The sequence below is a fragment of the Protopterus annectens genome, chromosome 1.part1, assembly GCF_019279795.1.
Source record: "Protopterus annectens isolate FY-2018-M chromosome 1.part1, PAN1.0, whole genome shotgun sequence".
Taxonomy (NCBI): domain Eukaryota; kingdom Metazoa; phylum Chordata; order Ceratodontiformes; family Protopteridae; genus Protopterus; species Protopterus annectens.
This window is the reverse complement of record NC_056726.1, coordinates 589129865-589144093: the sequence shown is the minus strand read 5'-3', so window position 1 is coordinate 589144093 and position 14229 is coordinate 589129865.

The following is a 14229-nucleotide window of genomic DNA, read 5'->3' as shown; positions in this document are numbered from 1 at the left end:
GTTCACTCTCAAGAGATGAAACACTACATTAATCCTGCAGGAAAATTTGCAGCATGTGTGTGACACAACAAAAGAAAAAAATCTTTACACACTCTGCTTCTGTTTGTCTTCTTCACTTAAACAAAGCAGCAGGAGACAGGATGTCTGCTCTTATGTTGTTATTTTCTGCTGATACAAAATAGTGAAATGTAGACTAAGCCGCGGTGGTGCAGCGGTAGCGTTGTCGGCTCACAGCAAGAGGTTATCCCATTCGATTCTGGGCTGAAGCGCCTTCTGTGTGGAGTCTGCATGTCCTCCCAGCGGTCGAGTGGCGTTTGAAAGACATGCGTGAATGGGCGTTCCTTCGTTGAGGGTTGGGTGTCGGGCTGACACCTCGGCAGCGTAAAAATTAACTGCCAATCATTAGCGGACCGGAGTTCTGCCGAGGTGACCCCTAACAAGGAAAAGCCGAAAGAAAAAACAACAAAATAGTGAAATGTCTAGTGCTGCCAAAACTTCTGCATCATCATCATCAAGCTCCTTTTTTCCCATATGTTTATATGGAGTTGGGTACATTGTATCAACTGCTGCCACCTCTCTAAATTCAGTTTCATTCTCCTACTTTGTTTGACTGTCACACCTGAGTTGTCATGTGTTCTCTCATTCAGTCCATCCATTGGTTGTATGTTCTCATTACCACTTCCCTTATTTCATTTTTTTTCCAAATTTTCTTCACAAAAATGTCTTCTGGTTTCCTGCATATATGCCCAAACATCTGCAATCTGTTGTCTTTGATCTCTGTAATTAAATATACTTGGCTTCTGCTCTAATGTTGTCATTTCTATGTCCCACAGTGTGCATCTTTTCTCCTGTCTCCTGTCTCAAGCACTTCATCTCCATCACTTCTAGCTTCTTCAGCTGCTCTAGCTTCACTGCCCAAATTTCTGTACCACACAGTAATACTGGTCGCACCATTATTTTGTGCATCTTGCTTTTCAGCTTCTTTGACATTCTTCTGACACACAAGTAACAAAAAGCAAGCAACTCTCGGAATATTCACAAACTCCAAAAACACAGATAAATTCTGTGCAGTGAAGCCAATAGGACAATGGGTAGAATCCAGTTGTGTTTAACCACATTTTTAATTCAAATGTAGATAATATAAACCTAGTTGACTGCTTTCGTTCCTGACATTAGGAACTTCATCAGAATAAATAATCTAAAATGCAGGCATCATACTTAGATATTTAAAGGAAAAAATAACCCCAAAAAATGTTAAAACCAATTAGATCATATTACTAATTCAATAAAATTTTAAGGCTTAGAAGTTTTAAAGAGGCAACCCGCTTTTTTTGCACTTCCAGTCTCTTAAGTTCTAATAAAGCAGCAATGGAACAGGCATCATTCAAACCTGGTGAATGTGAGGCATCCAGTAATAATTGCCACTTTAATTCATTTTTATCTAGGTGCTCATTGACCAAATAACCCCTAAGGTAAAAAACTACAGGTTCAACAATAGTAAACTTGAAAAATGAGTTGGAAATTGTGCAATGTGCCCATACAAGGAGTTTGTATTGTTGCATTTTTTAATGTCAAGTATGCGTTTGTAAATTCTCTCTTTTAATCTCCTAGAGGTTTTGCCTACATAAAATGCTGAGCATTTGTTACAACAGGCCAGATAGATGACCTGTTTAAAATCGTATGTAAAATGCCCTTTTATAGAATAGGTGCTACCTCTGATAATATGTGAGCACCTCCCACATTTTGTCATGCCTTTTTTCTGACTGTGCAAAATAGCATTCTGCTCCAGTAACTTTTTGAAAAATGTATCCTTTTTATAAACAACATATGGTCTATCTCCAATTTTATTAAGAAAATCCTAATCAGCACAAAAATTATCCAATTCTTTTTAAGGCAATTAAAAATACCTTTACTGTCCAAATGGTAAGTAGTAATAAAGCACTTGTGTTATAAATGGTTCCCCTTTAGAGCCAACCCCTTTAGAACAGGAGCAAATTTGAAGATCAGAAAGGCTACAGGGGAAGGAAACATCAAACAGTTGATTCAACAGGTTTCCTCTACTGCTGTTGGCTGTATCAACATTATTGTCAGTGGGCATTAGCATTGGGGCATTTGTCCCACCTAGAATGTGTTTGTAAAACCCTGATTGTCTTTTTCTAATGACCTCCTGTTCTCTTGGTTCCACAAAAGAAATAAGACAATCTCTCCTAATAAACATGCTCTGGATATTGTCACACTCCTCTCTAAAGGAAGTGTAATCATCCAAAAAACGTGGCTTGTCTCTTTAAAAATTCTAAGTCTTAAAACTGGATTTAATTAGTAATATGATCTTATTGGTTTTAACCTTTTTGGAGGTGTGTTTTTTCCTTTAAATATCTAGTATGATGTCTGTATTTTAGATTATTTGTTCTGATGAAGTTCCTAATGTCAGGAATGAAAGTGCTGAACTAATTTTATGTTATCTATATTTGAATAAAAAATTTGGTTGAACACAACTAGATACTCTTTGTTGTTAACTATTGTCCTATTGGCTTCGCTGTACGGAATTTATCTGTGTATTCTTCTGACACACATTACCCCTGTCAATCTATGCCTGTTGACTTCAACACCACTGATCCTAGCTTAGGCTTCCTTATTCAGACTTCCATAATCCTCAGCCACTCTGCTGAGAAGCTTAAAGCTGATAAACCTGTTCCACTATTTCCCCTTCTATATGAATAATCAAATTATTAGCTAAGGCATATGTGCATATCTAAACAATGGGTATACCGGAGCAGAGATAACATCAGTAAAAGTGATTGCGTCCATTACAGCAGCCAGATGTGTGCACAGTGCTGATGAACTGGCCAAGAAGCTTCTGTGTTACAGTGTTTTAAGAAATCATGGTCTTCTGTGGATCTCACCTGTATGGTGTAAAGTAACATGGTTGTTTGCACACACACACAAATAAAAATCAGTGGATATCCATTATAAGTATGGCCTATATTTCTTGCATGTGTACACACCAGTCGATGCAGCACATATACTACATACAGTGCATTGTACATGTGATTTCATATGTACCACATGAACCATGCACATACCTGTGTACAATACCACACTGATTACTTAGACATGTATACCCACCAAATGTCTGCACTTTTTATTCTCAATGAATATCACCAACTGGAATTTCAAGTGGCTCTGGAAGGCAGGAAGCACATATTACATAGCACCTGAAACAACCACTGCTGATGTTTACCAGGCCATGTATTCTTAGGGGAATATAGATGGGATGGGGATTATATCTTATCCCTTTTGTAGTATCTTTTTATCTACATTGACACTTGACAGTAATACTAACAATGCTGTAATAGTAGGCAGCACTGTGATCCATGAATTTGCCTCTAATGTTGTCACAGAATGGTTCCCAGCTCACAGAATGCTCTGCCAACACATTCTAGTATAAGTAAATCAACAAATGGTTCTGGCTAGTGTACAACTACACTGCATGTTGTAGTGGGTTGGACAGCTGTTCATAGGTTCATAGGTTCTTAGGTAGGTGCTAGGCTATCGGCCCAAGGGCCTACGTAAGCCTAGCCAGCAAGGTTCCATAGCTTATGCTACCCAAGAAAGTTATTTTCCTGTGCCAGTGTCCAGCAGAAACACAGAAGTGATCCCTGAGGTGTATTTCATATTTTCCATCCACTCATCAAGATTTTTCTTGAAGAGTGCTAATGAAGAACTTTGCTTGACATTGATGGGTAGCTTGTTCCAGAGTATAGGAAGTCTCTGGGACAGGAACCTATCCCTCCAGCGTGTCCTGTTTATTGTGGTAACAAGATTTAGGTCCCTAGAGCATGTAGCTCAGAGGGATTGGGATTTCTTTAGGCGTAGCATGTCCAACAGCTCTGGGTTTGACATAGCTTTATATGTTAGGCAGAGATCACCTCGGAGTAGGTGATATGCTACAGAGTAAAGCTGGAGTTTTTTGAGGTGGTCAGTGTAGGGCATTTGTTTGAGGCCAGTAATAATTTGTGAGGTACTTCTGTGGCCTTTCCAGCTGCTGCAGATGTCTTGTGAGGTACATTCCAAAAGGGGTGTTGCACTCTATAATGGGTCTAATGAGTGACAAGTAGAGGGGAACAATGACCTCTTTTTTCCTGGAAGAGAACCCTTTTATGATGAGGTGTGCCATGTAGAAGGACTTCCTGACTACTGTGGTGATGTGACTATCAAAGGAGAGACTACTGTCCACCTGGATCCCAAAGTCTCTTATCAGGCATTCGGTGTTAAGTAGATTGCTGCCTATGTGGTAGTTCATGGGTACAGAGTTTTACCAAAGGGGATGTTACTGCACTTTTTGGCATTGATCTTGAGGCCATGGCTCTGAAACCAGGCATCTGTCTCAGTGAGGCCCTTCTGTAAGATGTCCACATCATTTGGGGACTTGACTATGGCTCCTAGTTTGCAGTCATCTGCGAACTTCATTAGCCAGAGGCCTTCTGTGTTAGCCTGTACTTCAGAGAAGTAGATACCAAACCGGAGAGGTCCCTGGACGAAACCCTGTGGTACTCCACTTGTCACTGCTTTGAGGTCAGATTTGGAGTCTGCAACTTTTACAGTGTAGATTCTGTCAGTGAGCCAGTTGGCAACCCATCTTGTGACGTAGGGATTTATACGTAGTTTAGTGAGTTTAGCTATAATTCCAGAATGGGGGATGGTGTTGAAAGCCTTGTCGAGGTCAAGATAGGCTGTGTGAACCACCTTACCCTCATCCACAGCTTTGGTGACTGCCTCAAACAAGTTGATCAGGTTCAGGAGGCATGATCTGCCTTTCGCAAACCTGAACTGGGTGGGATCCAGAGTTTGGAGGTTACCAATGTCTTTGTTTATGAGTTCCATGATGATATGTTCCATGGCCTTGCAGACCAGGCTCGTCAGGCTAATAGGTCGATAGTTCCCGTGATCAGTGGTGGCTCCCCCTTTGTGGAGTGGTATAACTGTTGCTGTGCACCATTCAGTGGGCACAAAGCCTGATGCAAGGCTATTATTGAATATGGTGCTTAAGTGGAGAGCCAGTTCATTCTAAAGTCCGCGTAAAACGCAGCCTGGAATGTTGTCCAGTCCCATCGATGCTGTGTTTTTGGCTTTAGAGAGTGCAGCCTTTACCTGCGTAGTTGTGATTACAGGGACTCTGCATTCTTCCTGTATAGATATGGGCCCTTTAGGGGTTGAGAGGGGGGTAAAGTTAGCACTGAACCTATCTGCCAGGATGTTGGCAATATCAGTTGGTTCTGTAATTTCCGTGCCTTTGTGCTGTAACTCAGAGCAGATCTAGTAGACAGACACTGTTTTCTTGCAATGCGATACAGCAAACCATTTATAGGTGGTATAGATAAACTGATCAGCTGTGTACATTATTGCCCTGGATATCATGAGATATTTTAGAGCTATATGTCATGCATGAGGATTCCTCACTCCATCTCATAGTGCACTGTCTCTGATTACCAGCAGTCGGCCAGCTCTAACTTGCGAGAGCAATTCCAGTGGCCACAATGTTTCCTATGATGGACCACTGCAGCTGCAGGTATAGACATGCCATCAAATGCAGCAGATACTTCTCTACTGCACAAAGATATGAAGCCTTTCCTCATGTTCCAGCACACAGCCACCATTCATTACTTAGGCACTATAGCAAAACAATGGAACAGTATCACAGTTAAGACTATAGATCTACCATACAAATGAATACTGCATACACTGCAGTGACACTGGTTCCCTTAAACAATGTGGCATTTTGTTTCAATGCACACATTACCATTTCCTCCTTTCCCAAATCAGGTTGTGAAGATTATTTCACCACACCTACATTATCAGAGGAATATACAGTATACGATATACAGGGTTACGTGTTTGTTAAATAACACTAGTGATGACAATTTCATCATACCTGCCCTTTTTGTATATAATGAATTTTGCAAGTACAGAGCAACCCACGCTATGTCATCCTGAATTTGCTATACATATTATTTGCATTATATGTTATACTATTTTATAAATGTGGCAGCACTGATTTTCCTAATACAGGTAATATTTTTTTTTCTGTGAAATGAGATTTTTATCCTAGTTTAAAAATTACTTTTATGCAAGAAGTTAAGCACTATTCTGTTATCCTTTATGCACTGTAAAACTAATAACTTTGTATTGACTATTTAGAGTAAAATATGAATGAGAACATTTGAAATCTTTGGATAATTTGAGACTCTATGCCCCAAGTTTGCCAGTCATTTGGCCAAATTTCATTCATTCAGAAATGTATCGTGTATTTCCCACATGGAGCAACGTTTTTATCTTTCCATTAGTTTTCGAATCAACTCGGAGGCCATTGCACCCTGGGTAAGTGGGGAATTCCTCATGTGCTGACCATTATGGAGTTTCAGCCAATGATGTATTAGCAAACAGGTACTAGTTGTACAAGTCACTAACACCCATAATCTTGCTGAGGTATGATCATAATATTAAGCATATTTATCCTACAACTGTAATAATTTCTTCTTTAAAGAGCTAGATGTAGGTAGCAGCAGGCAGTTCTCAGTATATTAAGAAAAAGCATGATATAATTTTAAAATCTGAATATTAATCACCACAAAAACAGCCTTTAAATGTGAATCTGAAATCTTCATCTCTATCCGCAGTATAAATCATATATGTAGTATAGAAATGCAGAGCACTTGATGTAAAATGGTAATAGTGTCACATCCATTATTTTTTCTTATGTTCTTTTTCTGCAACTCTTTTAGCTCGGATAGAGTTTATTCTTTCTATCCAAGGCAAACTAGCCCTATATGCAGCAACAAGGTCAGAATACACCCCAAAGAACTATTCTATCCAGTCCTCTACCTCATCTGTGAAAACATAAAAGTACTGTAGTTTTGCCCATTGAACAACTGTCTGTTAATACTGCAGCTTTGTCACCCCTTCCACATGTAAGCAACACCTTAATTTAATAGACCATGTATAGCACATTTTTCTGGAGTTTTCCTGCAGAGAAGAACTAAATTGTATAATGTCTCCTACTATATGTACAACTCTGAGGTCTTTAATGCATGTCCACTTCATGTCCTGAGGTGTGTGTGTGTTTGTGTGTGTGTGTGTGTGTGTGTGTGTGTGTGTGTGTGTGTGTGTGTGTGTGTGTGTGTGTGTGGGCGTGTGTGTGGGCGTGTGTGTCTGTGTGTGTGTGTGTGTGTGTGTGTGTGTGTGTCTGTGTGTGTAAAAGGATATGCAACCACATGCATATCTGTGTGTCTGTGTGCATGTCCATGCATGCATGAATAGCACGTGGTCTTGTGACCATATCACCGTTTAAAACATCGGATCACAGAATATGGAACTGGTTTCTCCTCTGAAAGCTGGCAACAAAAATAACATGTGTTCTGGCTGGGGGCAAGCCTGCCTGCACCCCTTACATATTATATACACCAACTCCAAGATCATTCTACATTGGGGAAAGGGAAAATACCTAACCCCAAATTATACAAGCTTCCAGTGGAGAAGCCAATTCGATGCTCTTTGTTGCAATGTAAAATGTCATCATATGGTTTTGGGTCCAAATGATATAAATCTGGATGCACATGTATATGTGTCTGTCTGTCTGTCTGTGTTTATGTGTGTGAGTTTTGATCTGTGGAACTATGAGGTGGACCCTGTATCCATTTAGCTACATACATCTAACATAGTGCTAGGACATAGTTCTGGAGTAAACCCTGCCAACAATGGTTGATTGCCTGGAGTTCAGAGCTGAATCCTCAAACTGTGAGGTAGAAACTGTCTACTGAACCATCTGATGATGCCAGAAAGTAAGCTTTAGCATTCACCTTTGCATTGCTAACATGAGTGTTTGAGATAGAGTATGACATTTAACCCTGCATCTTTGAGGTGGGTGCTGTATCCAGAAAGTTACCAGACCACAAAGAGAATACTGCATTATGGTGTAACTCTTCCATCCTGCAAACAACTACTGACTTTGAGGTCAGAACTCAAACCAGGAGTTATAATCCTGATGCTTAATCTACCAAGGCATGTTACCATATGGAAGATTTAATATCTAAGTTAAAATACAGGCTCATAGTGCATATTAGGCTAATACCACTAAGGCCTTTACAAGCCTAGCCATGCATCTCAAATGTATCCTAGAAGTGTTTTGAGCCTTAGATGTTATTTTAAGGGTTATATGAAAGTCAATATATGATTTACAGAATGCCCCTGTCAATTAGGGACATAGGTTCAAGGCCTGAGGTGGGAGTGCCAATTTCCTATCCACTGCTTCAGGTTATACTTGCATAGAGGTAGGAAAGAATTCTGATTCATCTGGATGGGAAGCCTGTTTCAAACAAGGGGAATTCTCTGAGACACATATCTGTCCCTCCAGCATGTCCTATTTATGCCACAAGCAAAGTTCAAGTCCCTTAGATCGAGTAGTTCTGATGTTATTGGGTTTTCATATATGCAAAGATCCATCAGAATGGTATCCAAGGATGCCTTGTATGCCAGGCACAGTTCGCCTCTCAACAGTATGTGGGAAACAAAGTACAGAGATAGGCCTTTTAGGCACTCCGCACAGGCATGTTGTTTACACCCTGTATTCTTTTTGTGAGGAAACTGTGAGGATTTTCTAGTCACTGAATGTGCCTGATCAGGCAAGAGGGCATTGTACTCAATGATGGGTCTGATGAGAGGTGAATATAGTATAATGATGACCTTCTTTTACCTAGATGCCAGATGAGGAACATAGAATGATTTCCTTAGTACTTTAGACACATTGTGGACGAAAGTCCGTTTACTATCTATATACCTCCCCAAATCCTTGACTACTGGGTCCACTCTTAGGGTCATGTTATGAATGAGGTAGTCTGATAGCTGACTTTCCAAGGGGCACTATTATGCATTTCTTGACAGTGAGCTTAAAAATATGGTTTTGGCACCAGTCAATTGTCTGTGTCAGTCCTTCCTCAAGGATGTTAGTGTCTTGGGAAGATTCTATGACTGCTTCTAATCAGCAGTCATCTGTAAATTTGGTCAGCTAGAGACCTTTGACATTGGCTTCTACTTCCAAGAAGTAAATGCCAAAAAGGAAAGGGCCCAGCATAGATACCTGAGGAAGTCCACTAGTGACCGGCCTCTTTGTGGAGGTAGTGTCCTCTATCCTAAATTTGTAGGTCCTACCTGAGAGTCAACTGGCTATCCAGAGCATAACTCTCCATTTTGACAAACCAAAAACTGAAAAAACACAGGAACAAATGACCAGCACTCGATTCTGCAAGATACCATCAACCACCACTACGAATTTACCTAGGTTTCGTCTTTATTCAGACTTCTTCAGAATTATCACACCCAATTCAATCATCCAAGTTTTATAAAAAAAAAAACAAATCATGACATCATTACTCAATTAACTAATTAACATTCATTATGCTTAAAGTGAACTGAACACACACAATCCATCATTAAAAACATGAAATACAAAATATAAAAAATATCATACAAAAATACTATTGACTAATAATAATACAATAAATCACCTTAAAATATGTTTCAGTTTTAAAACAGGGGCAATACTAATGTGATCATTAATGCCAGGAAACACTGTGGCATTTAATCTAAGCTGCCATTTCATTTCACTAATGTCAAGGTGTAAATCTAAAACATTACCCAGCACATCCTTGATAATATTTTGTATAACACAAAACTTAAATTCATGCCCACTATGCACCTCAATATGTCTATACAAGGCATTTGTTTTTTTCTTATGTATAATATCCGACATATGTTCAATAATTCTATCTCTAAAGGCTCTGCTGGTTTTCCCCACGTAAAACACCGGGCATTGACAACATTGAGCCATATACACCACATTGTTGGTATAACAATCAAAATGACCATGAAGCCTAATAGATACACCAGCCACATTTAGCTTAGAATCTGTGGTCAGCACTAGATGGCAAACACTACATCTACCACATTTAAAATTCCCAATAGATCTACCCGTTGAATTGAAAGGATTATCACCCTTCTGTAATAATTGCTTAAAAGATTTGGCCTTCCTGAAAACACATTTAGGACAACAATTGAGCTTTTCCCAAACCAGAGTATCAAGTCTAAGTAACTTCCAATTATTGAAAACTATATCCCTAATATTTAACGCATCAAAGGAATAAGTAATAATAAAATAAAGATCAACTTCTGGCCCTCCTTTATTCACATTGGCCCCTAATAGTTGATTACTTCCATTTCCAATATTGGTTGTTTTATTATTAATCTCAACACCCATGTTTGTGGGGTTATTATTACTTCTTCCCTTCAATAAAGGCCAATATATACCATCAATTCTCTTCCGCTTTACCTCCTCTATTATAGTTTGACACAATGCTTTCGGATAACCCCTTTTAATAAACATACTACCAATAAAATCTACTTCCCTCAGGAAATCCAAATCATAACTAACCATTCTGGCAGCCCTGACCATCTGACCTTTAATAATTGCTTTTTTCTGATGGTCAGGGTGCCAGCTAGAATAACTAAGGTAGGAATTAGAAAAGGTAGCCTTCCTATAAATAGTAGATGTCAAAATATGCTTAATAGGATCTATTTTTAAATTTACATCTAAATAAACAATCTCCTGCTTATTGAATACATGGGTAAATTTCAAAAAATGCACTGTCTGGTTTATATACTCTACAAACTTGTTTAATTCCTCAAAACTACCTTCCCAAACTATAAACAAATCATCTAAAAACCGGGTATAATGCCGAATATTAGACTTAAACCTACTTTCAAACACATATTCTTGCTCCCAATAAGACATGATATAATTGGCATAAATGGGGGCACAAGCCGCCCCCATAGCTACACCTGTAATTTGCTTAAAGTATTGTCCCTCAAAGAAAATATAATTATTATTTAATACTGCTTCCATCAAGGCAATAAACACATTTATTCGATCTTGATCATACAAACCTGTTTTTAGAAGTTGCCACTCTAACCATTCTAAACCTATAATATTAGGTATAACAGAAAAAAGATTAACCACATCTATAGTAACCATTATGATGTTATCATTAATTTCCACAAATTGAAGCTTATCCAGAAATTGCCAAGAATCCTTGGTGATGTAGTCAAATAATTTGATCCCTTTTTGCAAATGGTAATCCAAAAATGTACTTATAAAACAAGTTTTGCTACTTTTACCATCTACAATGGGCCTAAACTTAACATCCTCTAGCCCCTTATGTATCTTAGGGATTCCAAAGATGCTACTCACCACAGGAAGCTCATTATTAATGAAAAAATACTCAGATTCATCAATTTGACCTTGCATCAGCAAGTCCTCACTTAAGAGATCCACTTTAGAATAGGCAATATTAACTTGGTTTAAACTACTTTCCTCATATGTATCCCCACTCAACATAATTAACATATGGTTAACATAGTCATTTATGTCCATGACAACTAAGCCACTGCCCTTGTCAGGTTTCATGAATCTAATAGACCTATCCTTAATCAATTCATTCAAAAGGCCTGATTCCTCCTTACTTAAGTTGTTAGCATTGTTAAATGCCTCAAACCCACTAGCAGCCCTACTCTTATTAATATAATCCCTGATATCAAGTTCACAAATCTTTTCAAACAAACCAACTGTATTATTAGAAGTGGGTATGAATCTACTGGGCTTTCTCAAGACCTCCCCTCTTCGACCAATCACATCATGAAACGTCAACTTCAAATTCATCTTCCTTGTTAGTAATTTCAAATCAATAAGAATGTCAGTTAAGTTACCCCTGATGAGGGGAACAAAAGTGGATCCCTTTGATAATAATTCTACATGCCTAGTATCAATTACTTTACTAGAAAAAATGTAAACTTTATAATCACCATGGCTATTACAAACTACCACAGGATTACTAATAGTTCCTATTTTTAGTTGTTCATCAACAATCTGAATCAATTGTTCAATATCACCACCAGTGACCCCCTCACCACTGACAATAGAAGCTTCCATTAAATCACAAGCAGAAAATATGAATTCACCATTAATTTCAGCTGTAATTTCAGGTGTCAAATAAATACTGAAATCGAAACTTGACTCAGCCTGTCCACGTTCAGCCACACACTCAAATGAATCAATGTTATCACCCAATAATGCATCACTAAAAGAATTAACATAAGCCTTGTTAGTACAAGTAGTGCTTAATGTTGGAACACCAATAACCTTATTAGCGTCCATATTAGACAACAATACAGCATTCACAGAGGCTTCTAGTCCTTCGTTAATAGCAAAAAAAAATGTTCAGTCGAAACTTGAACACCTAATCCAACATCCAAATGATCCATTTGACCCTCCACAATTAAAGGGAATGATTTGTTTAACACATCCATTTCACCCAAAACCCCTTTACAGTCCAAACCATTGTCTCTGCCTTCATTTAAAAAAGTCGTTTCAATGTCCATATAATACATATCAACGTCCATGTTAAACAAAAATGCTGCGTTCACAGATGCTTCTAACTCATCTATAATAGAACATGAACATTTAGGCGAGACATGAGCACCTAATCCAACATCCAAATGATCAATTTGGCCTTCCACAATTGAAGGGAATGATTTATCTAGCACTTTCATTTCACCCAAAACCCCTTTACAGTCCAAACAAATGTCACTGCCTTCATTTGAAAAAGCCATTTCAGTAGCCATATTAAACAATTCAACTTCATTTGAACCTGCATTAGAATCACCTTTAACAGTATCAAACTGTTCGTTTCGAGCAACACCGGCCAAGCCATGCCTGCCAGTGTCCCTGTCACTCATTTGTGTCGAAAAAGCAAGGATACTGTCATAATTGGAATGATTAATAACCTTACCTTCAACAAAAGCCGGGCCATTCAAAGCTACCTTCTCCATTTGTTCCGACTGCTATTGCGCTGTTGTTGAGAAAAAAAACTCCCTTTTGGTCTTGCACCCTCCTTCTGGAAATCGTTGAATTCGCCGCTCACATGCTGTTGATTCAATTGACTGCGCCCCTTTAGCCTCTCTGATCGTCTCGGACCTTCTTCTAAAGGGAAATCCTCCTCTACCACTCCCATATTAGTACTACCGGCCTTCCTCGTCATTTCCGCCACACCATCTGATTCCTGATTGGCTAGATGAGCCCGAACTGCACAATTACCTTCGGAAAGCGGATACACTTTTTTGTATCTGTATTCATTAGTATCACGAACTATCTTTTGAGACTTTTTCTCATAAATAATTGCACAATGCGAGTCAACAAGCGATTGCTCATTATTTGGCTGAGTTGGAGGGTGAAAATGAGGTTATCACGGCTGATTTAAACTTTGAACATTATTTTACTAATTATACAAATATGTTGGCCAGTGTTGACTCGCATTGTTGTAGAGGAGGATTTCCCTTTAGAAGAAGGTCCGAGACGATCAGAGACAGGGACACTGGCAGGCATGGCTTGGCCAGCGTTGCTCGAAACGAACAGTTTGATCTTTATTTTATTATTACTTATTCCTTTGATGCGTTAAATATTAGGGATATAGTTTTCAATAATTGGAAGTTACTTAGACTTGATACTCTGGTTTGGGAAAAGCTCAATTGTCGTCCTAAATGTGTTTTCAGGAAGGCCAAATCTTTTAAGCAATTATTACAGAAGGGTGATAATCCTTTCAATTCAACGGGTAGATCTATTGGGAATTTTAAATGTGGTAGATGTAGTGTTTGCCATCTAGTGCTGACCACAGATTCTAAGCTAAATGTGGCTGGTGTATCTATTAGGCTTCATGGTCATTTTGATTGTTATACCAACAATGTGGTGTATATGGCTCAATGTTGTCAATGCCCGGTGTTTTACGTGGAGAAAACCAGCAGAGCCTTTAGAGATAGAATTATTGAACATATGTCGGATATTATACATAAGAAAAAAACAAATGCCTTGTATAGACATATTGAGGTGCATAGTGGGCATGAATTTAAGTTTTGTGTTATACAAAATATTATCAAGGATGTGCTGGGTAATGTTTTAGATTTACACCTTGACATTAGTGAAATGAAATGGCAGCTTAGATTAAATGCCACGGTGTTTCCTGGCATTAATGATCACATTAGTATTGCCCCTGTTTTAAAACTGAAACATATTTTAGGGTGATTTATTGTATTATTATTAGTCAATAGTATTTTTGTATGATATTTTTT